This window comes from Octodon degus, unplaced genomic scaffold (genome assembly GCF_000260255.1).
Source record: "Octodon degus isolate 3935 unplaced genomic scaffold, OctDeg1.0 scaffold00005, whole genome shotgun sequence".
NCBI lineage: Eukaryota > Metazoa > Chordata > Mammalia > Rodentia > Octodontidae > Octodon > Octodon degus.
In genome coordinates this window covers 18,004,362-18,027,218 of record NW_004524581.1, presented here as the reverse complement: position 1 = coordinate 18,027,218, position 22,857 = coordinate 18,004,362, and positions in this window count along the sequence as shown.

The following is a 22,857-nucleotide window of genomic DNA, read 5'->3' as shown; positions in this document are numbered from 1 at the left end:
GAGATGTTCTGCTCCTGGACTAGCTGGTTGGATCTATTCTCTACACTCTCCCCTGCAGGGATTGCAGCTGCAGGATTACACCTCAGGTGTGTATGCCAGGCCTGAGCTGTGCCTGGAGGGTGCAAGGTGAAGTAGGAGGAAGAGGAAGCTCTCTGCACACACTCACGGGACCTGGGCTAGGATTGGGTCTGGGGCCTCCTGGACGGAGCAAAACTTCCTACTCGGCGGGCGGGGTGGGGGAGGCACTGCGGAGTGGTGGGGGGCGGCCCAAGGGGCTGGGAGAGGGTCCGGCCTACTCTGTGCCTGGGCTGGGACTGGTCCCGCTGGCGCAGGGTAGCAGGAAGCTCTCCGCACACTCACCGGACCTGGGCTAGGACTGGGTCTGAGGATGCTGTTGTTATACAGGCTGAGGCAGAGATTCCCAAGCTCAAGGCCAGCCCAGGTAACTTAGCAAGAACCCATCTCAAAAGAAACTTATACAGGGCTGGAGAGATAGTCAATGGTCTAAGTGGTAGCCTGGCAAGTGAAAGGACATGAGCCTGATCCCCAATACCACATGCTAGCGTCGTGATGTACATGTGTAATCCCAGCACTGGGGAGGCTGAGACAGGAGGATCACCACAAGTCTGAACAATGCTAGGGAGGCCTTGTATCAAATATGTTATCTCAATTGTCACACAACCCCAAGTTCAAACTTTGCATTACTCTAATAGCAAAGTTTTTAAAAAATCTGCTTGACATTTGTAACTTTGCTGTTTAGTCAAACTGAAAATTCAACTTGAAAAAAATCCTGTATTATGGATTAAAGTACCTGCTTAGGCAGATGCAAGGACCTGGGTGGGGGGGTTCAATCCTCAGTGTGCCATTCCAGCCCCACCCCCTGGGTCCCCCTGAGAGGCAACTGAGACTGGGCTCTGTAATCGCAGCGCTTGGGAGGCTGAAAACAGGAGGATCACTATGAGTCTGATCTATGTAGTGAGACCCTGTAGACCCTGCACTAAAGACACAGAAAGAAAGAAAGAAAGAAAGAAAGAAAGAAAGAAAGAAAGAAAGAAAGAAAGAGTCCTGTACTGCTGAGAGGGAATGATGGGTGCCAAGCAGGTCCAAAGGGTGACATTCCATCTAAGCACCGCTTCCACGCAGAAGACATGCAGTGCTTGTGTTGTGGGTTCCAACATAGATCATTGTGCTTTTCTTCTTACACTTTATTTGCACAAAATATCGTAACTGTTGCTCCAAAGAAAGTTAGTGATGGCCGCCCTAAAGCTAAGAAGAAAACTTCGAGAACCATGATCAAGGTAAAGAAAGAAATCGAGGTAAAGAAAGAAATCATTGCAAAATCTGTGAAAAGTCCTGGAGAAATGAATTTATAACTGTAATTTTTGGGCCTCAGCACCAATTATTTGATTTCTATCATTATTAATTTTTTTGTGTGTTTGTGAGAAAAATATGTTTAAGTCTAAAAATTTTCAGTGTTAAAACATGAATTTGGAACAAATTGAACTCTACACTGAAGTATTACTGCATAGGAAAAGGCCTGGGGAGGTCACTCATTGCAGTCCCAATTCAATCCCTGGTACTAAAAAAAAAAACCCCAAAACCCACAAGTGCAACCCCCCAAAAGCTAACAAACACCCACCCCCTGAAAAAAAAGCAAAAACAAAAACCATGGAGAATCCTAGGGAGCTTTGTTTTGTGTGGCTTATTAGAAATTGAAATTAAAAATCAAAATTTATATTAGAAATTAAAATGGAAAATTGTGCATTTATTATTAATTGAAAAGTAACAAGGATATGCCACCCTGTATTAACATAGGCAACATAGTTTTTGTGAAAAACAAGTTTTCTCAAATGAAAGCACCAAATAGTTTGGCTAATTGTACTGCTGTCTTCTGCTGATTTATTGAAAGGAGCAGTTAATGCTTAAACTTTTTTATTTCTTTTTCTTTTCTTTTAAATTTCTTATAACTTTCTTTTTGTTGTTGGTTTGTTCATTTTTAAACCAATTTTTCAGGTTTATATCTGGCAACCTGAAACGTTGAGGATAACATCATGCAATACAGCAACCATTGTTGAATTCCTAAAAAAATTGATATTAAAGAAAAATGAAGGCGCCTAAGCAGGAGAGTAGCATCAGCTGACGCTTGTGGAGGCCCTGCAGCCAGTCACGTAGGAGGAGATTCTGAAGGTTCTGGAGCCCACTTCTCCCTCAGGCTGTCTCACATTATGGGGTCACTAGCGCGCCCCTATGTGCGTGTGCACAAGGCAGGGTGTAAGATGCAGTAAGTAGCCCTCCTGACTTCCCAGGCTCCTGAGGGAACCAGGGTCTCCGCAGGGCCTCTTCATCGCTCCAGAACCTTCCTCAGCCTGCCAAGTGCTCCAGACACCGGCAAACACCTGATGCGAGACCTGGACAGCCAGGGTTGCAGCTGCTGGGGGGGGGAGTCAGTGGCAGCTGAGGCTGGGAACAGCGTCCTGAAGGTGACAGGAGCCATGAGAGCTGCACCTCTTCCGGGAGGCAACGTGGAGATGGGAGTTTTTCCAGGCAGCGGGAAGTGACTAGGCACATCTTCAAAGTGGGAGGCTGAGGCATCAGGCCAAGGCTGGCTGAGCCCTTTAGGGCCCTGTGCGTGGCCAAGGTTGTGGTCCCATCTTGCGTAGCTCAGAGTACAGTGGATTTTCCCTAGTGACACTAAGCTGCCTGTGTGTTCCTTATAATAGTGTCCCTGTAGCTCCTGGATGACAACGTCCTAGGTACGTGCAGAGTGCTGATCTGCCCTTTCTTGGAGCCTTGCTGTGTTAGTGCCTGCAGCTTCTGGGAGTATGAGGAGGGGGTATGATGAGGAGACTGAGGGGATGGGGCAGGAGGAGCGCTACCAGCACCCCGAGGGCACCTGTGATTCCCCCTGCACCCTAGCCTGGGGTTGCCTTTCCCTGGCCCTGCCTGGCTGGGGTGGAGGTCTCAGCCCAGGGTGTGTAATGATCTCTGAAACCACTGGCTGCCGGAATCCCTGAATCCAGATCTTCAACTCACTCTGTGCCTCAATTTCCTCAGCTGCACGGCAGGAATGATGGATCCTGGCTTCTGTGATATGGTTGTAATAAAGGCAAGATCAGAAAAGGATCGGGCACCAGGGGTACACGTGGGCCAGCGCCATGAAATGCGGGCTCAGCTTGGATCATAGGGGTTGTGCAACAAGTGCATTGGATGAAAGAATGAAAAAATAAAGGGATCAGTGGCTCAGGGGCCGGGCGAGAGCTCAGTGGCACAGCACCTGAGTGCACAGTCCTTGGCAGGAGTTTGATTTCCTGTACCAACAAAAAAAAAACAAGAAAACAAAAGATCAGTGGCTCAGGAGATGTTAGTCCTTTCCTCAGGCAAGGCTTGGTCTGACTACCTTGTTCTACAGGTGGGAAAGCTGTAGAACAGAGAGCTTAGGAACACACAGCAAGTTAGCACCCAAGCTGAATCCTAAGCCAAGGGACCATCAGGCATGGGACTGACATGAGAAAGACCCAGGGCTGTCTGGGGAGGGTCCTCCTCTGTGTGTGCCTGAGTATGTGTGTGTATGTACATGCGTATATGTGTCTGCACATGTGCATCTTCCTCCAAGGGCTTTTCTTTATAAATCTTGTAGTGAGTGAGACTTTGTCCTACTTATTGGGATTCCGGTGCCACCTGAATTCCCAGGGAGGTGGTGTCATCCTGGTCAAAGCTCAGTCTACCGTGAAGCCATTGTGCTTTTATAGAGACTTTTATGGGAGCCCGGGCTAGAGATGGACAGCAGATTGCGGAGGTGTCAGCAGGCGTGATAACTAGGCTGAGGAGTATTTTCCTTCCCTTGCTGATGACCCCTCCCAGCTAGGATACCCCACCCTGGCTGTGGGCTTCTTTGGCAAAGACTCTTAGAAGCCAGCCATCTGCCTTCCTCTAAGAATGACTCACACGGGGCTTGCAGAAGAGCAGGCACCACTGCAAGCTGGTCAGAAATGTGGTCCCGGGGCCTCCTGCCACCAAGCCCTGAGTCAAAATCTGCAGGTGGGGCCCAGCAGTCTGTTTTACAGCCCTCTGCTACTGCTTATAAAAGTTTAAACATCATTACTTCACACTGTTTCCCAACAAATAGATAGTGTTCCGTAGGGCCAGCATTAAAAGGGGCTGGTGTGTCCTGAAGGAAATTAGAAACCTATTAATCTTCCCTTGTTCACCGTCTACCCGCTAATCTGTTCACCCATGCTCTCATCCCCTGGATTATCCATCTACTCTTTCACCCAACTACACCCCTATCTATCCACTCATCTACTCATGCATTCATTCTCATATCCATCCACATATCCACTCATCCATCCAGGCATCCATTCATGGACTCATTTACCCACACACCTATCCACCCACCCACATACCTATCCACCCACCCACCCATTCACCCAACCATTCATCCATCCATCTATCCATCCACCTCCCATTCATATACTCATACACCCATCCATTCATCTATCCATCTATCTACCTACCCATTGAATCATTTACCCATCTATCCACTCACCCACTCATCCACAACCCGTTTATACTTCTATCCATCCATCCATCTGTCCACTCATCTATCCATCTATTCATCCATCAATCCATCTATCCATCCATCCATCCATCCATCCATCCATCCATCATCCATCATCTATCTACCCATCCACCCATCCATCTAACCACCATCCATCCATCCATCTGTCCATCCATCCATCCACTCAGTAGATGATGAAGTTGTACCTGGAAACTGACACGGGAAAGTCTGGCCACTCTCGCTTGCCATGAGGTGCCTCTAGGTGGCTGAGGAGATAACCTGCCTACATGAGTGCTCAAGTACTGCTGGTTCTTCAGGCCCATCACTTGCATTAATCTGAGCATGTCACTGTTCGCCAAGCCTAAAGAAACCACTCTACTTCACTGCGTCCAAGTGGGCAGAAGAGGAAACAGTACATGCCTGACGCGAGTTGTGTGCCCAGTGTTTACACCTCCCAGCTTCCCTTTGGACTAGATATTGTTATTCTCATTTTACAGATGGGAAGACTGAGGCTCAAAGAAACCAAGACTGCAGAGCTAACAAGACTTGGAGCAGAGCCAGTTCCTCCCAATCCTAGGGGCTGTGCATTTTCTTCTGTTCTGTGCTGCCTTGGAGGACTGGGAATTGACAGCTAGAGTGAGAGGGCAGGTCAATTTGGGAGGACTTTAGTGCTCTGTGCTGCGACAGGTGAGCAGGCTGCCTGTGTGTCACAGAAGCCATGCAAGGAGAGACTTTGGTCTGTTGTGAGTATAAATAGGGAGGACTGATACCAGGTGGCCTTGGAGGGGCTCCTGCCCTCAGAGCGGGGCCTGCCTGGGCCTGCTCCTGGATCTCTGCCCTGTGGAGGCTGGCGGCTCCGCAGCCAGCTGCTCGTGTGTGGATGTTCTGAGGGGACCCTGCCAGCTCCCAACAGGAAATGTGTCCAGAAAGCTGTAATTAGAGTGGGGAGCCACAGGCCTGAGAGGTGCTTGCTGTGGCTTCAAGTGCAGACACGCCACATGCACCAGAGGATCCAGAGAGAACCCGGTGAGTCAGGTGCTCAGGCCCGCCCGCATGTGGCACCCACCCCACCCGCCCCTGTCTCCGGAAGGAAATCGGGAGCCTGCTGCTACTTGGACTTCACAAGCATTATCTCTTCACTTCCTCTCCAGAACGCAGCCCGAGGCTCCCAGGTGCTGCTGCACAGTCTACGGAGGCCATCCTGCCAAGCAGAGTCAGGACCTGAGGTGGCCTCAGGGAGCCCCTGGCCCAACTTCATATCATCCGGGGGAGGATGCCACAGCCAGAGGTAAGCATAGAAGCAGGAGCACAGGAAGCAGAGATCTGGCTGCCCCTGGTGGGCTTGGGTCTGCCCAACTGCTGCGATTTTCATTGTCTTTTTCTGAATATCCATGGAGGGAGTAAGTCCTCATTATGTGCCCCTGCCAGCCTGCTGGGCAGGCCATGGCAATTGAAGTGGCTTTAATCTATGGCTATAAATTCTTTGGCACTCTCCCCATGGAGAGATTGAGGCTCAGTCCACTTCTTTTGGATGGCAGCTGATCTATGACTTCTTCATTCTGTAGAATGCTGCAGAAGAGACTGAAGTCACTCAAGGTTCCCGCATCCTCCGCCAGGACATTGAGGGTTGCGTGAGCAGGAAGGCCCACTCTCCTGAGGCCACTGGGCTTGGAAGACAAGACCAGGGCAGCTGCTGTGTCCCACTGGCCACCCAGCTCCCATGCTACTCTAGTTTCCCCAGCTGAGGCTCTAGGAGTCACAAAGCACAGCCAAGTGGCCTCTGCCATGCTCCGTCTCCATACTGACCTGTAAGATCTGGACCCACCATAAAATATTTTGGGGCTGCTGTGTACGTGATTTATGATATAGCCATGGATGACCAGGGCCAAGATCCCATTGTGGGTTGTACAAGGTTTCAAGGCAGCTGGAAAGAAACATGAGTGATCGCAGGGGTCCCTCATATCTCCTCTCTGTCTTTACCCCTTCCCTTCCCTTCCCAGTGAAAATCATTGCTTCAAGAACAGGCAATGAGATGACTTTTTGGTAAACAATAACAAGGATGCTTTATGTTTAAAACACCCTTCCTTGAGCTGGCAAGATAGTTCAGTGAACTAAGCACCTGCCTGGCAAGCACAGGGACTGGGGTTCGATCCCCAGCACCATCAGCCATGCAGGTCCTGTCCCTGGGCTTGCTGAGTCGGCCACCAAGACTGGGCATGGTGGCGCACACCTGTAATCCCAGCCTTAGGGAGCCTGAAAACAGGAGGATTACTATGAGTCCAAGCTGTGCAGTGAGACCCTGCACTAAATACATTAAATAAATAAATGAATAAATCACCCAGCCTCATCTGCCTATTTTGTGAGTTAGGAGGAAAAGACAACTTCCTTAGCATGTTAGCTGGTCTCCTTCTACTGAACTATACGATGTCATTCCCCAGGACATCACCATGAAAATTGTCATAGCATCTATTCTGAGACTGCAAAATGTGCCTGCTTTGTCACTGAAGACAGTTATGATTTTCTTACGTTTTGAACTTTTGATTTTTCTAAGCTTTGGACTTTGTATACTCATCTATGTCACTGACATTGTGTAACTGACCAAGTTTCCCCTCATGCACTTGCCACCGGGAAGCTCAGTTCTAACAGTTTAACCCCTGGGAAGTCACACTTAAGGCTTTACAACCTTCATTTTCTGATTCACCCGATTTCTGGCTCACTCAATGTCCCTTCCCTTGTTTTATTTCTCGCGTTCCTGTCTAATGCTAAGTGAGGTTTTACTGTGGTGCTTTACGCGCTTTCACACCCCTAGGGATTCAGAGGTGCTCTAAGATGTAACTAAGATGCAAGTAAGCACATGCTCAGGGTGCTGCAGGGAGCACAGCCTTCCTGGGCTGGCCGCAGAGGGGACGGCTGGGCTGCTGTGAGTCACCACGGCCTGTCCCACTTGGCTGTGGGGAGCACAGGCCCCGACAGCTTGGTCTGTGTCCTGTGGGTGGTGGCCTCCAGGCTTGGCAATAGCTGACTCTCCCTCCTCCCTGACTGCCACTTCACCCCTTGTTGGTAAGGTCCCCAAGGGCTTGGCCTGTTGTTCCTGCCTCGGTTCACCTCTCTGTTGCTTCTGAGGTGCTTGCTCAGCTGCTTCCTCAGCTGAGACTTGATCTTGTCCTCCAGATGCCATCTGGTTCTAGTTGCCACAGGCAACCACCCTTGACCATGCCTACAGCTTGGCTCTTGAGGTATTCTCTAGCCAGGCCTGGACTGGAGGCCTCCAGACCTGAGGGCCCACCCTGGGCACAAAGTCGGGAGCAGTGCAAGGTGTATGATGAAGGCGTGGAGGTAATGGAGCAGGTATGATGTGCAGCGTCATGGTTTGATCTTTGGAGATGCACCCTTAGCTCAAGTGGGCAGGCAATGTGTCTCTCTTTGCAAATGGAGAGCCTGGGGTTCAGAAAGCTGTGGAAGGCCCAAGGCCAGGAAGTCAACATATAGGAGGGTGCTTGCCTTCAGTTGGTCGCTGGACTCCCTCTACCACACTCCTTACATCCCAGAGAATGGGTGGGGGAATTTCCAGACACTTCCTGGTTGGGGGGCCACCCGAGCGCTGCATTCCTGAGGGAACCCCCTGCCTCCACAATATCACCCACCGGGTGTTACCAAGAGGACATGTGGGCTGCCCATCCTCTCCTTCCTTGTGTAAGGTGTGGTTTATGGAGGCCTTTAGTGCTCATGCTCTGATATCACTCTGCTGCATCTGAAGTGGGGGACAGGTGCTGGCTGGGGTGGGGGTGATGAACGACCGGCCTCTGGAGGCTTCTGTTTGGCCCCCACTGGGCCTGGTGCTCAGAGCCAGTCACTTTTGTGGTGTTGGTAGCAGGGGACTTGCAACAACCCCACGCTCAGCAGAGGCATCAAGACAGCTGATGCCAGTCTCTCCCCCTCCAAGTGGCCTTATTCCTGTCCTTGGACTCTGAGCATCTGAACTTTGTCATCTGCTCAATGGGACTCTGAGTCCTTGGGCCACTCCTCCTCAGAGTTGTTGTGCTAACCAGCATCTTTTTGTGCTAAGATGTTCCTCCACCCCTCATCTGAGATGTGGTGCAGAAACACCCCCCAGGGAGCTCTACCTCCTCTGCCACATCTCCTAGCTGAAAGCAACCAAATCCCTCAAAACCAAAAGGGCTCCTGCATCAGACTTCCCCAAGCAGAGGGGGATATGGGAATCAGAAATCATGGCACTGCTTTGTTGCCATCCAGCGTCAGAGTTTCATTCACACCATGAGAATTAGAGAGGGCTGCGTGCGGCTCCCCACACGGCAGAATCCGACCCTCAGCACTCAAGCTGGAAATGTGAACAGCTATTAGATGGGAGGGCTCTGACCTCTGAGTCACCGGACGCAGCTCTGAGACCCCACTCCCCACTCCTCTGTACCCGGGCGACCTTGGGCAAAGCACCTTTCTCTTTGCTTCAGTGATCTTGTGCATGGCGCGATGAGAAAATGCAAAGGTTTTGATGAGCAGCGACTGAAATACTAAGCGTGGGTATTGTCTTATTAGGAGCAGTGAGAAGACGCAGGCCCTCTCCTGTGGCAGTCACAGTTCTGTAGGCAATTAGTTATGATCCTGGGAGCCAGGCGGGGGAGAGGATGCAGGAGGCGTTGTGGGCACGCAGGGATGGGAAGCTCCTTGAAGCTGGTGAACAAAGGTGTGTGGCATCCGGAGACGTTTCCTCTGGTGCTGGTGGTGGGTTCATTCTTCACAGAGCCCATGATGGAGGTGGCTCTGGATGCGGAATAAGGAGAAGCTTCCCCAGGACAGTGAGAGAGGGCAGGGCTTGGTGTGTGCACAGCACAGAGAGGTCAGTCTGGCTAGCCTGCAGCTCTCATCTCCCCTTCTGGTCCCTGTGCAGAGTCTTCACTAGCCAACAAGGCTTGTGTTATGGATGGGGAGGTGGTGCGGGCTCCAAGTCAGGGGCAAGGAAACGAGAAGGTGCTCTCCTCAGCAGATGGTGTTCTGCAGCATGGGCATCATTGCGTGCAGTGCGGACAGAAGGGAGACAGTGGAGAAGCAGGGGTCACTTAGGCAGCTGGGCAGTGGTGCAGGTTGGCTGGACTGACCTTCCAGGGAAGAACATGTCTGTAGATTCTGCCAGGTTTCATGGAGTTTCCACCAAGTCCTGGATCCTAAAATCTTTGCCCTCCAGGTTCCCTTTGAGGTAAATACAGTGGCTAAACTTAAGTATGTTCACATGACTGGCTGGGGAGCCACTTGGGGGACTGTGGGAACACTCTTCTGAGTGTGTCTCTGTGAGCTGCCCATGGAGGTATGGCCTTCCTTTCTATCATGGTTCCGCTGCTTTGCTCGTGGTCACCATGGACTCAGCAGCTTCCGCCATGATGTTCCTGAACTGGAGTCAGCTGACCATGGACCGAACCCCTTAAAATGTGAGGCAAATGAATCCTGTTATTTAAAAAGTTGTGAGTGTCAGGTGTTGTGTCCAATGACAGGAAAGTTATTAAAGATTTTCTGCCTGTCCACTCTTCCTCATTCTCCTTCCTATCCACCCTACTGACTGCCTAGGAAACATGGTCACTCTAGATTAAAATCAACAGTTGCAAGTCCACTCTCTTCCAGCTGATGTCAACCAGTATAACAGGTTTCAGTCACATCTCTGTGTCACCCACTGCCCTGTAGCCCATAGCAACCACCCAAATTCTGTGGCCTGAAATGGCCACTACCTGTCCATGCTATGACACTTCAGGTCACACATTTGGGAAGGAGCACCACAGGCAGGGCTTGCCTCTGCTTCATGCCTGGTAGGACCGCAGGGGTAAGTCACTGAAGGCCCTCCCTCACACAGGTGATAGGTGATGGTGACTTGGCTGGAGCTCAGTCGGGGCAGCACTGAACACTGGGTGTGGCCCCTGCTCCTGGATGTGTAGGCTTCCTTCCTGCATGATGGGTGCCTTCCACGAATGCACGTCCTCATGAGGCTGGTGGAAATCTCATCACTTTCCTGGGCAACCTCTGAAGTCATGTAGGGTGGGTATGATCACAGTTGCAGCCAGATTGGAGGCCTGTTGATATCCCATTGGAAGAAGATGGTGTGGGCTCCACTCCTGGCCAGGTGTGGCCTCATTGTGGCATCCTCCACCCTCAGATGGGAGGCTTCTCTGACTCCACTAGCTCAGGGGTGGACTCAAGTGGGGTGGCGACACACCCTCCCACACCCTCCCATGTACTTGGGTCACCAAGTGTAAGAAAGCAGGGCCCAGCTGGCTGCTGAGGAGGGAGAGGTGGAAGGTCTGTTAGAGCAAGATATTAAAGCAACCATTTGGTATCTGGGCTCTGTCACAGGATCAGGAGGCTGGAGGGAAATCTGGGCCTTTGCTGACTTGCTCTATGGCTGAGGCAGCAAACCCATGGCTAGCAATGGTTTCTCCTGGTGACTGTTATCTCTGTCCCAGCAACTCTGACTCCAGTGGGGTGAACTGTTGTAGCCCCTTCGGTGTTTAGCCCTCAGGGGGCCAGCAGCCCCTACTGTTCTAAATCTTGAGGTGCCCCACTAGGCCCTTCTGGTGTCTTTTAGTCCTGCAGACTGTCAAAAGCATCTTTTCATTTGACCCTTTTCTTTCACTCTCCTGAGTGACAATTTCCTCCCAGGATTGTCATGGTATACCATATGAAACAAAGGAACTAAGGCTCTTACGAGTGCATAGATCCCATAGTGAATGCCCAGTGGAGGCAGGATTTGAACGTAGTTCACCTGGCTCCACGTCCTGTGCCCTTCCCAGGGTACCATCGTGACATCATGACGTGGAGTCAGGCGTTCCTAGCCTCTGAGCAGCTTCTCTGCTTGCTAGGTTCTATTCTTGGCCAGGTGTGGCCTCATTTTGGCATCTTCCACCCTCAAATGGGGGGCCTCCCTGACTCCACTAGCTCAGGGGTAGACTTGAGGGGGGTGGTGACACACCCTCCCAACCTTCCCATGTGGTTGGGTCACCAAGTAGGAGAAAGCAGGGCTCAGCTGGCTGCCGAGGACAGAGGTGAAAGGTCTAGCTCACAGCCACATGGCACCAGAATTTCCAACCTAACATCTACTCACTCTGCACACCACCTGTGTGGCCCCTTAGAGGTTTCAAATGGCCTTCACTTGATGAAGAGTAATAGCAACGATGGTGGTGAGGGTGGTGTTGGCTATGGTAGTAACAATAATGGTGCTGTTGGTGGTGGTGGTGGTGGTGATGGTGATGGTTGTGTTGGTGGCGATGGTGGCCATAGCAGTTATGACAGTTATGTTGATGGCAAAGGTGGTGGTGGTTGAGGCTGATGACAACAACTGTTTCCTGAGCACTCCTCATATGCCAAGCACTTGGCCTACCTGATCTCTCCTTTAATCCTTTCTTTTTACTGGGCATATAGATCAACAGCTTAAGCCCCTGCCAGACAAGCTTAAGGTCCTGAGTTCAATCACTGGTACTGCCCAAAAAAGATCAAATAAATCCTCTCTTCTTACGAGTTCACAGTGCTTTGGGAGAGCCACTCCTAGGGCTGTGCATATGCAGGGCATCCAGGACTGAGCACCTGTTCTATGCGTATGCCAGGAGCCCTCGCTTGCTCCTTCACCGCATTAACCATCCCTGTGATGTTAGGTCACATCTTAGATAATGACACCGAGTCTCGGAGATAAAGTGACTTATTCCTGGTCCCCCCAGTAGAGGCAGAGCTGAGATTTGAACCTGGCTCTGCATGACTCTTCAGCTCCTGCTCTTCCTCTGTCCTTTCTACCCACTGATAATAAGAGACACTGACAGGTCAGTGGACCTGCCTTGCACAGTGAAGCAGGGGCAGCTTAGTGGCTGGGATGTGTCTGTCGCTCAAGTCTATGAGAGAGGGACTCCTGAGGACAGGAAGTGACCCAGTAAGGGAGCCAGCCGCAGAAAGCCCTAGGTGAGTGGAGCTTTTCCCCTAGATGATTTTGTTTATTTATTCTAAGGGAAAAAAAAACCGAAACAGAACATCTGATGGCGAAGTGAGGCTGTGCAATAATTCTATTCCCAGATCAAATCTCTGTGCGCGGAGTGCGTTACCATCAGTGTGATTACCTTGGGGGACAGAGACAGGAATTTTATTAAATGAGACAATCTTGCTAAAAGGAAGCCTTACATTAGACTTTGGGCCTTAAATAATATTAGCGTCAAGAGCTGATGAACATTCAGCACGCAGTGTCTGACAGCACACCATCTTGCAGTTGAGTGGCTTTTGTGGAGGCCATGGGAACTGGGGCATCTGGGGCTGTGGCAGGTGAGGCAGCCCCTGACACCTTGACCCCATCTACACTGGCCACCAAACAAAGGCATTCAGACTCTGCTATTCTCCTGGTGAGACTGAGATCAGGGGCCTCTGTGTTCCCTGGGAGAGGGATCTGCATGTTTTGCTCTGAGCACAATGACCTTGGAACTTCACAGGCCCTTAGTGGAGGCAAAGGGTTGGCTTCCCAATGGGGCCCCCGCTCCCACCCTGAGGATGTGCCTGATGCCCCGGAAACTGCAGGGAGGTCCAGAGACAGCAGCCCTCTGGCCCAGGTGTGGTCTTTGGGGACCTGGAGGTCTAGGGTGTTTGGGTTTAAGTCCGGCTGCACCAGCTCTGTGACCAGGGGCGTGTCACTTCACTTCTTTGTATGTTGGTTTCATTATCTTTAAAACAGCCTGGCTGGAACCCCCTCATGGGCTTGTTCTGGAGGCCGGAGGAGCTCATGATGCGAAGTTTACAGGAAGCACACAAGAGGAGCCCAAGGATGCTCTCTCTGCTCTGTCTTGGCTCCTGCCTTGCTCTGTCTCAGAGTCTCATGACTACAGATTGAATCGTGAATGTCCCATGAAGATCCATGTGTTAAAGTTTAGGTCTGAGGCTGTGGAGCTGAGGGGAAGTAGAAGCAAGATAGGTCATTGTTTGTCCTCGAAGGGAATGCTGGGAGCCCAGAAACCCCCAGTTCTCTTTGCTTCTGGCTGCCATGAGGGAAGCAGCTTGTTCCACCACGGACGTTCTGCTGTGATGCTCTTCCTTGCCCAAAGTGACATGTCAGCTGATTATGCAGTGGAGCCTCTAAAACCGTGAGCCAACTAAACCTCTTATAACTCCTTATAAGTTCTTCATCTTGCATATCTGCTCCAATGATGGAAAACTGACCAACACTCACCCACAGGCTTGCCTCCCAGGAAAGGGTTAAAGGCTGCAGGAGGGCAGATTTCTCCAGACCCTTGAGGGAAAAAGCATCCCACGGAGACCTTCAGATTGCTGATCTGGGGGCTCCCAGAGGTCACCCAGGCCAGTGTCCCTCTTCCTTGTCATATGTAGGAAAACTGGGTTTCAGAAAGAGGTTGGGATCATCCTGAGTTTAATCTCTTTTTTTTTTTTTTTCTTTTTCTCTCAACCCTAGCTAACTTAACGAGCAAAAGCAATCATATGGTAGTTCTGATTTACTTTAAGAGTTAAGTAAACTCTACTCATCCTTTTGAGAGTTAAGTGTACTGGACCCCATGCTGAGCCTGATATGGCAGACAAATACTGCAAGCAATGAGAGGGTGTTCCCGGCCCCAGGAGACTAGACTGTGGCTTCGCGTGGCTATCTGGCCACAGCTGTGCACTTAGTAGGAGGCGAAGCCATGTCAGTCACTTTCTAGTCACTGGGACAGAGTACCTGACAGCCACAACTTAAAGAGCTTTATTTGGGACCATGGCTTTTTTTTTTTTTTTTTTTTTTTTTACAAGACTCAGTCTCTAGTGGGCAGGCTCCAAGGCAGGAAGGGGACGGTGGAAGGCTGTGTTGGAGGATGCTGCTCATGTCACGGTAGCCAGGAAGCAGAGGGCCAGGACAGAGACCCACCCTTCCACCCTGCGGGAACCCTCTTCTTCTAAGCAGGTCCATCTCCAAGCAGCACATTCAGCTGTAGAGTCACCCGTGGATTCACACACTAATGAATACAGCAGCCCCAGAACCCAATCGCCTGCTAAAAGCTGTGCTTCTGAGCAGGAGAGAGTTTGAGGGGACATCCTAGGTCTGAACCTTGGCAGGCCAATGCTCGAAGCCCCTCTCATCAGACTCCAGGGCTGGTTCCGCAGACAGCGCTCCTGAGGGCCCAGAGCAGAGAGCTTGGGTCCTGAGGCCTGTGCCACGATGGCAGGCCTGGGCTCCATTTATTTTCATTTGTCCTTGAAGCTGATGAACCTTTCTGAGTCTCAGTTACCTTTCTCCTACAGCAGAGGCAATTCTCACTGGTCCTTGTGAAGACCAGAGTCCTGGAATGTCCCACTGGAGGAACCAGAGAGGCTGCCCCATCCAACACTACTCCACGCTCAGGTGACAGAGCCAGGAGCTGGAGCAGGGATTTAGTCCGGAGTGCAGGTGTCACTGTGCTATCTCCTGACTCTTAGTTCTCATATTAGAGTTCCCCGATATTGGCAAGGCATCTGACTTTTTTCAAGACCCCCACTTCCTTCTGCTTCTCAGAAGAGAGGGCCGTGGAAGGCGGGTGTCTATGATTTTCAGTGTTAGAAGTTGGACCCGTTTGTCTTTCCCCAAACTGTATTCCATACATATCTCCAGTTCCAATAGATGTTTCCGGCTTTGCACAGAACAATCACCGAATGGGAAATACGGGGTTAAACAACACTGAGACTTTTCATCTCCTAGTTCTTCATTATTAGAAGAACCAGCGTGCAGAGCAATGCAGAGCAATATAAGGCAAATGCCAGTGGTGACAGCGTTCCATTGTTCTCTTCTCACCGAGCAGCCAATGGGACCTTGCGCATTGCTCTTCCTCACGCATGCGCGCACGCATGCACGCACGCACGTACCCACACACACATGTGCATGCATGGGCACGTGCGCACACACACACATACACACCCACAGGAGTGCAAGAAACCTGGCCCGTTCTCTCTTGTGCACTTTGTGTATTAGTCACTTTCCTGTCGCTGGAACAAACACCTGGCACCCACAAGTGGAGGAGCGGAGGTCTGCGTTGGCTCACCATTTCAGAGATCGACTGGATCCCAGCCAGAAGCAACGTGGTGGAAGGACTGGACAGAGAAAAGCTGCTTACCTACAGCAACCAGGAAGTAGAGAGGACACAGAAGAGGCGGGACGGGAGAGGGCGCCCCCACTGGGCCATCGCCGCCACCCAGGCCCTACCTCTTCATAGCCTTTGGGCAGGCACTCGAAAGTGGTTGAATCTGCCGGTGACCATAGCATCCCATAAGCCTATTGCCTTCCCAGAGCTCCACCTCTGAACAGTGACTCTTTTAACCTGTAACATCACCTCTGAGCTTTTCACCCTCAGTAGGGTCTTGATCTCCAAGGCGAGCCTTGCCACGTAGCTGTCCCAGGCACTAGCCTTGTTCATTGCCTCTGAGTCTTGGGCAAGCTTCTAAGCAGGGCTGGGTGGGATAGCCTCCTGCACACATCTTGATGCCTTCCAGGCAGGCCAGGACGGCTGTCCACATGGGCCCAGCGGGGCTCCTCAGAATAGCCCTCGGAGAATGTTGCCCATGCGCCCAGTCGGCTTCTACCCTGGGAGTCACCTCAGCTGGGCAAGCACTGGGCCAGGTAGGTGCACACCACTGTGGGGGGCCCAGGTGCAGCGGGGTCCTCCCGTGGCCTGGCCAAGCGAGGCCGTGGCCTGCAGAAATCCAGCAGACTGGACCAGAGAGAGTACTGTGTGTGTCAGCCGTGTGTCCAAGGCGGCTTCACAGACCTCTGTGTCGCCCAAGCCTCTCCTGACCCTAATCCATTCTCATTTTAGGCTGGATGACAGCTGGACCCGGATGCTCCACTCAGGAATTACTGATGCCTCTACGGAGTTCTGTTGTGCTTGTCGCCTTCTCGGGAAGCCCAGGGAGCCAGAGCCCTGCCTGGGAGATGTGGTAGAGCCGGCCCACACTATAGAACCCCAGGCTCCTACGAGTGACTTCCAGCAGGCCACTGATTTCCTGGGACCCCACAACAGAGGGTTGTGACAATTGACATTTGCTTTGTATGGGTGCTTCTTCCCCCTATGCTGGATGAGCTTGGTATATTCCTAGTCAGAACCCAAGAATGCACGTACCTTCCTGTCCAGATCTCTGTTTGCCGAATTAGTTGGTCCTTGGTCTTGTCTAAATCAAGGTTCCTTTGACAAGGAGCCTGGTCCTGGTCCCCAGAGCCATAGAAATACCCATGGGAAGGTGCCACATGAAGGTGGAGGGGTCCTCTTGCAGAGGTGATACTCTGATGACATAGTTCCTTTCTGAGGATCTCCTAGGTTCATGAGAGGGGTTGTGCAGGACAGGAGACCAGCTGATGAGTGCCGTCTGGGACAGCTGCATGCACGCTGAGACATCCACATGTCTGGGTGACCATCCAAGGAGTTGAGAGTCCTGATGGAGAGATGGGGACAGAGCCATGTCCCCAGAGTGGGCAGGGAGGGCTCCTGAAGGCAAAGCATGCTGGAGAAGAAGCAGAGGTGCCGGCATGCAGGTGGTGGCTTGAAGCCCTTGGCAAGGGGCTGCACGTTGACCTTTGTCAACTGTGATGGCACAGCTCTAGCTGATGTAAGGACCAGGTGGCGGCAGCCACCACCTCTACTCTGGGGAGGGAGGGAAGCCGGCCTTGGCTTTAGGACAGACCCAGCATCACAGGCTCCCAGCCTCACTGTTTGGGGTTAGGATTGAAGTGGTGGGGTCCCAGATGACTGAAGAACAGCAGCAAAACTCCCCAGCAGACAACAGAACCTCCAGAGGCGAGGCCCAGGGGTTCCAGCTGTACAAGACAACCTGCACATTGCCCGGGTGGAGTAGCTGATCCCTGTGACCACTGCCCCTAGCCAGGCATTGCACGACCTTTCAGAGTTGGGGCTCCTGAGAGGCTTTCATCTGTCCTCAGACTTAGCCCACCTGTCTGCCCCAGAAGCCCCTCACCTGTTTGCTCCTCCTCAAACCTCATTGGTCACGAGGGCAGGCACACCTGCTCGTGCCCTGCCTGCCCCTCAGTCCTGCACCTGAGCGTTTCCCCTAGTCTCCCAGAAAGAAGGACCTTTGTGAGTTGGCGACTGACCCTATTCAGGCTGGAGCTATGGGGTACATTCTGAACCTCCAAGAGCCCTGAGTGCGTGTGCGTACAAGGCCCTCCTCAGTGTGGGCGGTGGGCAGAAGGGCTCCCTCACACTGTGCTGTGTGCTTTGTGTGGCCCAGGCATCCTTTTCTCTGTGGCCTTGAAGTGCCAGCCTCAGGGTCAGGCTGCCTGGCCTCAGCCCCCATGTCTACCACTTAGAAATCTGGCCCCTTTAGGCAGGTGATGTATCTGCTCTGTGCCTCAGTTTTCCCTTGGGTACAAGCTGGTTGCTTATGCTTGAATCCTGAGAATATGTATTACACTCCGGTTCAGTGAGTCACTGCACTAAGGTGGCAAAGTGCCCCAGATGTGGCCGGCTCTCAAGTGTAAGACTGTCATCTCCATTTGAGAGAGGGGAAACAGTCTTGCAGACGGGTAGTGACTTTCAATCCAGCCCCATCTGTATCCAAAACTAAGATATCCTTAGGTCCCCAGTGTTGTCCCTTGAAGTGCTCATAATTGGAAAACTTTGATCTTCCGGACCCAGCACACTTATATTAGCTGATTGAATTTTCATGAACTGCAGTCTCGAGGGCACCCTGTCCTCTGGAAAGCGGGGCCAGCCAAGGCCACCTCGGCAGCCTTGGTTGGTGTGACTGGTGCCTGAGTCATCAATCCCCTTGATGGCCAAGGCCCCAATTTTCTTCCTCTTAGATTTGCTCTCCCGCAGCCCATATGTCCACCCAGCACCTGGCCAGGAAGCTGGGCCAATCTCCCTCTGTCTGATTTCATTCTGCTCCTGTCTGGCTGCCCAGCCACTCGGAGCATTTGTCAAGTGCGACGCTAGTGTCTTCCTGCCACTCTGGCCTCTGCAGAGTGCTGAGCATGCGAGCCGGAGCTGCTGGCTCAGTGTGTCCGTGACAGAGGCCAGCACGCACCCTTGAACAGGCCCCATCATTCCTCACCGTCATGGGCAGCTGGGCAGGCAAGGCCGCCGCTCAGTCTTGGTTCAGGGGTGCAGGAAATAGGCAGGAAGCCCCGAGTCTGGGCCGTGTGGTTCCCATGAGATGCTGGCCATGGGCGTGTGGGGACACCAGGTCCCCTGCTGCTCTTACAGAGCCTGAGCTCCTGGGTACCAGGTGAGAATGCTCAGCTGCTAACCACTGCTAATGACAACAAGGCCACTTGTCATCCTGGGTAGGTGCCAGGGTAACGCTTTTACAACATGCCCTTGTCACTCCTGCCTGCGGATGTGGGCCAGTCCCAGGGATTGCCTTCTCCCCTGCTCTGCCTGGGGGTGGGTGACTCTGGGCATTGCAGAAATGACAGCCATGCTTGCTGCTATTCAGGGAGCACCTGCTCCAATACCAGAGGCCGCTCATGTTATCCTCAAACCTTAACATCTGCTTCTCAGAGAAGGGGAAGCTGAGGTCCAGCAAGGTTAAACAAAAGGGTGCAGCTTTGGGGGAGCAGTCAGGGGAGGGATTTGTGGGCACAGTGCTCTGACGGCTGGCCTGGTGATTCCTGGACAAGCAGCACAGTGGGACTCAGTAACAGAATGTGTGGGAAATACCCTGGGAGCAGGACTGCAGCATCTCCAGGGAGTTGTTTGGAGGACCTCTCACCTCACCTGGGGGTGCCAAGTCAGTGGTGCCTCACTGTCCCCACATACCTACCCGGTCAAGATCTTGGGGCCCTGTTGGACACCTCTTGTGTCCTCGGTCCCCTCATTTTACTTCCTGTAGGGCCCTTCTCCCCTTTTCCCCCATTTCTGCTCACTTCCCTCTGTCCCCTGTCCTTCCTCCTGCTGGTCACACCACCTCTTCCAGGCTTGCCTTGAACTCACTGTGGAGCCCAGGCTGTCCTCAGATTCGGGATTCTCCTGCCTCTGCCTCTGGAGTCTTCTCTTCCACACCTAGCTTCCCACCTCCTCCTGCTCTTGGGGGAGGGGGACATACCAATAACCTCTCCCTCCACCTCTCCTCCCCCAGCTGCTCTGAACCCTGCCCTGCCTACAGTTCCTCGAGGCTTTCTTGGTCCTCAAGGCCACGTCTCAATCTCTGATCGCAAGTTCCCTAAAGGCTCAGTAGAGGTAATCAGAGAAGTCTTCCTGTAGGAAGCCACAACTGTGCCAAAGGACACCCGAGGGCTTGTGCCATCCCCTGGGGGAAGCCATTCTGGGACATGGGTGGCCAAGCACTTTCCCTAGGGGTCCCCACACCCTGGAAGCCTGTGGACTTCTGAGAGGAAGCAGGTTGTGGGGCCACGCTTCTGCTGCAGCAGGGTGGACATTCTGGGAAGTGTGAGGGGAGGGTGGGCAGCTGTCCACACAGGAAGGGGGTGCACAGGGATGGATCGGCTGAGCCCAGATAAGCGGCTCCGGGAATGGGCTGGAGAGGAAGCCCCCAGCTTGGAGCCTCCTGTGCAGGGCATAGCGAGGCTCAGAATGCATAGGTGTCAACAGAAGTCCTGTATGCAGGCCGCAGATCAAAGGCCCAGTGGAGACATCACGCAAGGTAGAGTCACACCCTGTACAGGGTCTCACTGGACAGAGAGAAGGAGGATCCCATGCTCTGTTTTTAACACCACCTCACTGAGCAGCTTGGGGACAAAGGCAGAGTTCCGTGGGGGATGTACCTCCTTAGATGCTGGAGTGCTTAGGCTCCACACCTACTCAGGAAGCAAAACTGATTCACCCTGTGGAGCAAGATGAACCGTTAACACAACAGTGGTGCCATGGGTGCCCAGAAGAAACTGGACTTGGCATGCACGAGGGTGCCCCTTTCCTAGCACCTCAGAGGCTGCCTACTACTGATACGTGACGGTGGGCGGCTGCTTCTCCTCTGGGAGGCCTTGGTCTCCCAATCTGGAGAGGGGGAGCTTTAGGAATGGCACTTCTGCCTCCTGAGGCAGTTGGAGGATCAGGTAGGATTATGAAAATCAAGCCACACAATCGCTTGAAAAGCTAAATGCTGGCAGTCATGGATGCTGGCTCACCAAGAAGCAGAGAAGTGGTCAGATTAGAAAACCCTATGTGGAAGGTGCTTGGTGGGGGCAGCTCAGACAGTCTACGGCAGAAGCCAGCTCCACCAGAGAAGCTTTGGGTTCCCCTCTCTCACAACACAAGTGCCAAAGAAGCGAGGAAGCTGGTGATGGTGGGGCCATCTCCTCCCCAGAGCCTTCCTGAACTGGCCTTGCGAGGAGCCAGTTATAAACTCTGGGGGCCCTTTAGGTCTCTGAGAGGCCCTGCCATGGGTATGTGTGCACATCCCCGCCTTCTTTAGCTCATGGATGACTTGAGCCCCTGCCCATCTTGCTAGCCCTTGCCTGACCCCAGAGAGGGCAGCGCCATGTGGCATCATGATCCCCTGTGCTTGCCTCAGTGCCCACAAGGCTGGGAGAGCCCTTGCAGCCAAAAGGAAGGTGTGCCCGGGTACCTTTGTCTACCCACCGGGGTAGAGCCCCGGGGTATCTTTGTTTACCCACTGATTTAAAGTCCCTCCCCAGCCTAGTGCAGCCTGCCCTGGAGCTGTGCATGGAGAAGCGGTCAGTTCTAAGCACTAAGCAAGCAAGAACAGAGCCTCCTCAGGTCCTGGCTCAAAGCTATGACCCTGAGCCACAGGTTCATGTGTCTTCCAGGGAAGCAGGCTACAGCAGGGGACTTTCGGAGCATCAGCCACTCTGGGAAGATGAGAATTTCCACATGAGCTGACGGAGATCCTGTGACTTGTCACGGCATTCATTTTAGGAGGCTGCCCTGATGCACATTAGGAGACTATTTTCATCTCACACAAATTAGACATCTTTATTAGTCCTGTGAGGTCAGGGAGGTAATGAGAAGCTGGAGGTGAAGGGACTGTTGCATTTCGCCTGGGGTCCACTCATTTCCCCCTGTGGTGGCACTGTCAGCCCATCCGTTGTCATCAGCTACCCAGTGCTGGATGGCATGGGGGACATTCCAGAGCAGAGAGAGGTCTGCAGGTACCATGTGCAGGTGCCCATGGGCACGCATGCGTGAACAGGAGGTGCATGAGGCTGGTGCTAGTTCCTGGTCTGCACACACCTTCTTTTTGGCTGCACAAACTCTCCTCTGCACACCTGTGCAGAGATGCATGGGCAAGGAGCTTGCTGAGATGGAGGAAGCCTGGGTGGCTTATGGAGTGGCAAGCTTCTGTCACTGGGACCCTAGCATCTGGCCACTTTTGAGGGGCTCTTGTAAAGGAAGTGGACCCTGCAAGAGTGGGGGTAAGTCCTCAGCCTCATGACCTTAGTGTGTTGGTTTCCTTCCTGGGGGTCAGGAGACCTGGCTTCTCCTGGGTACAGTGGTGGCCAGGGAGCTAAACAAGCCTATTTTCTCTTCGCAGCTCAGCTTCTGTTGCCTGCAGGTTTAGGCTGATGATGCCCAGCTGCTGCCCAGGAAACCGGCAGTGCAGGCCAGGTCCTCAATGTAGGTAAAGCTTGGGTAGAGCTGGCTGGGCCTTGGCCAGGTGTTCGGTCCCCACGCCAGCATGAGGTCCTCTAGTCCCCTCAGCCAGGGCATTTCTATCTGTTGGTACCTTTGCCCACCCCCTCAGCTATTGGCTCAGGTGTTGAGGCTTCAGGAGTGACCATGTTGAGTCCTTTTAGCCTCCTTGCAGCTTGCAAATCTCTGATTCCTCTGGGGAGAGACTCTGGGGCTGTGAGGATCCCAGCTTTGTGACCATCAAACAGGCATGGGACTCCACTTCCCAGGGGTGCAGGCAAATACAATTCTGGGGTGTGCTCGGGTGAACCCTGAGTTCCTTCTGGCTATCGAGGCCTGTGTGACCCCCTAGTCTCCCTGGCATCTGCAGTCACAGCACTGCATCGTCTGCCAGGGCTTTCTCTTTCTCTGCTCGGGAGCCTTCAGTGGGCCTGGTGGAGCTCCGCTCTCTGGACAGATGAAGAGACCCTGCCAGCCAATGGGCCTTAAGCTGGGTCTTACCTTCAGTCCTCATGTGCCCTCGGGGACACCCTCTTCCTTTTGGCTGCAAAAACTCTCTGCTTGTCCCACAGCCACTGAACTGTCTACCTGGCAGATGCTGACAGTCACTAGTGAGGCCCAAGCTGGCCTGTCTGGATGGGAGGCAAGGGAGGGGATCTGCGACTTTGGAGATACAGTCTGGCTAGGTGGCTCGGCTTGGCTTTGAACTTGTGATCCTCCTCCCCCAGCCTCCTGACAGTCACTAGTGAG